At 39.7% G+C, this 2909-nt stretch overlaps 1 long non-coding RNA gene across 1 annotated transcript; it reads left to right on the top strand.

The window, feature by feature from the left end:
- The first annotated feature begins 794 nt into the window (after positions 1–794).
- LOC118210961 lies at positions 795–2304 on the top strand. Its single transcript, XR_004761940.1, has 3 exons — positions 795–1208; positions 1664–1724; positions 2173–2304. It is a non-coding gene; the product is annotated as an uncharacterized LOC118210961 (long non-coding RNA).
- The last annotated feature ends 605 nt before the right edge of the window (positions 2305–2909 follow it).

Raw genomic sequence — 2909 nt, 5'->3', positions numbered from 1 at the left:
GGTTTTGATGATTTACAAGAAAAAAATAATAGCCTAATAATAATTAGAAATTCAACGTAGGCTACATTATTTTTCTTCATGCACCAGGTGGAAAACTTGCCGTACAAAGTGCGTTGTCATATTTACACGCCTGCAGATCAGTTATTAAAATACTTGGTAGATTTGTTAATCACCGCTGAGTGTTAATTTTTGTTCGGTAGAAAGTGATTTGCGAACGATCGGTCACCTAGCGTCACCCAGCAAGTGAACACCACAAACGGCGATGGAGTAGCTAGTAGTAGCAGGCTCATTATCTGACTGGCGAAAACCTACGACGATAACTTGCTCGGTTAACAGATCTACCAGACAGTTATACGAAAATTTGCCTAGTCAAATCACCAGTAGCCTACACATCTCCGATTGATTGACCATCAGTGTAGTCAATGTTCTTCCCCTGTGGTTCATATTGCTAACGCGTGAGCTAACCACGGACAGCCTACCTAGCTCACTGGCAAGCTGATATGCTAGCTAAGCATATTCGTTTTGCTGAGAAACATAAATTGAAGATAACTGAACATAGCCTAATTGTATTTTTAATGTCATACATAACGTGATTACATGACACAGTACAGTCACGGATGGAAATTAAACTCCGTAAACATCTGATAATATATTTTAAAACATAACGGCAGACAGTCAGCTAGCCTCGTTCAGGTTGAGGGGCTTTTCCGCACCGGACTGTCAATCAAATTATAAAATCACAAGACCGCTTAACTCTATGGTTTTGGTTCCAAATCGAGAAAATGGCCGCGCCCGCCATTGAGCTTCTAAACGTGTTTTAGAGACCCACGGAGAGTCAATGGGTGACGTCACAGTAGCTGTGTCCATATTTTTTACAGTCTCTGATTTTAACCCAATCTCTCCTGGTCAACACACTTTCCCCTTACGTCACATCCTTACTAGGGTAGTCTTCCAACTACTCTCGGGAAAGTAATACAGTGCCTCCTAGTGGTCAGAATACACTCAACCTGTAACATCTATTATTGAACACAACAAATTGCATGGTATGAAACGGGAATGAACTATTTTTTCTTGATAAAATCATTGTTTTCATAGAACTTACGACCAGAGATGTTTGCTTAACAACGGTGCGACTAGAACTACAAACCAGAGTGTCTGCATAAGGACGGTCCAATTAGAACTACGAAGCAGAGTTTTGCTTGACAACGGTAAGATAATATGCCCAAACGCCCGCAGAAGAACATTTCACGTCCAGCTGATTAAATCTATAAAAATCAATAAATATAAAAGCAAACTCATTGTCATTGTTGGTACACGGCATGAAATTGATGTGAAATTACAGGGAAATTCCTACAGTAATCTGCTGTTTTATTGATATACGGCACATTGCTTAAGACAGAACAGCATTGTGGGCGTTTTGCTCTTAACTGCATAACACCGTTTGAATTTTCAGTAATTAACTGGAAATTGCTATGGATATTGGGAAGCCGTTGGTTAGTAGTGGCGACAGAGAATTTGCTAACAAAGCAATGCCAAGTTTCGAGTGTCACACCTAATAGGCTACGCGAATTTAAAAGTAATTATATCACAATTTGTTCGTTTTTGATTTCCAACAGAATACGTTGATCTGTATTTCACATAAATTTTCTTGTTCTTTTCCAAGGCAACCCTGTACTTTGAGTATTTTTTGTTGCAGCTGGCTAGAGTGTCGCCGGATTGTGCAGGTAGGCTACGTGCGTTTCGAATTCATCAAACTAGTTAGTATCATAACGGCCAATCATTCGCCAGCGATAGCTTAGTATGAAAGCATGTTTACATGTCAGTATTGTGGTCACCAATGCTTAACGAAGTATGCGTTTGTTAGGCATATGAAAGTACATGCGAGTCTTCCAACCGCGTTGTTTAAATGCGCCTTTTTTGATTGCTCCCGTTCGTTCAGAAACATGACGCAGTTGGAATGTCATGTATATCGAGAGCATAAAGATAAGAGGAGAGCACAGGTAACTGCAATCGAGTGTGTATCTTGTCATGTAGAATTTTGCAATGTTAGATGCAATGATTTATCCAGTTTAAACTCTCATATCGGAGAGGGCAGGGCCGTTTCTTGTCCATTTCGTCAGTGTGGGAGAACGTTTTCAGTCGTCTCTTCCTTTATTTCTAATTTTTCCACAGTACACAAGTCTTGTACAGTATCCAGTCTTCTGGGCCATGTAACAGTAGGAACAGAGACGAGACTAACGGCAACCAATGAACAAGTTGAGGATGTTTCAGTGTTGGAGGGGGATTTGACTGACGACGTAACGTAAGTGATGATAACGAGGGAGACCAAGCAGCGGTGCTGCCAGAGAGAGCAGATGAATCCCTTTTCTTGAACAATTTGGCTTTCTTTTATTTAAAGTTGCAGGCAAAACTTTTACTGCCAGCATCAGTCATATAGTCTATTATTGAGGATTTTCAAGCAGTGCATGATATCAGTCAGTCTCATTTACTTCATAAGTTGGACGAAAAGCTGGTATCATTGGATATCTCTGACCGTGAGAGAGAGAGGTTCTTAAATCCGAGGATTTGTTTCGGGCATGCAACACTGGTACCTTGAAAACTGATCAAAGACAAAAAACGGTTTTTAAAAATCAGTTTAGATACATTGAGCCAGTCCCACCTTATCTTGGAAAGAATGATATGGGATCACAGAGTGGCTTTAGTGAAAACTTCAGTAAAGGCACCCATTTCTGCAGATTATGTACTAGAGCCCGACCGATATATCTATAATATATTAATATATATTATATAATAAACAAAAAAAAAAACGATGATTATTTATCTGTACTTGTCTGCTTGAACGTTGTAATTGCTATTTACTACAATTATCCAGTAGAGGGAGCTCTAATACAAGTGTGAACTGCAGCAGC

The sequence above is a fragment of the Anguilla anguilla genome, chromosome 13 (genome assembly GCF_013347855.1).
Source record: "Anguilla anguilla isolate fAngAng1 chromosome 13, fAngAng1.pri, whole genome shotgun sequence".
NCBI lineage: Eukaryota > Metazoa > Chordata > Actinopteri > Anguilliformes > Anguillidae > Anguilla > Anguilla anguilla.
The sequence above is the reverse complement of the archived record's forward strand: the minus strand, read 5'-3'. Positions and strand labels throughout refer to the sequence as shown.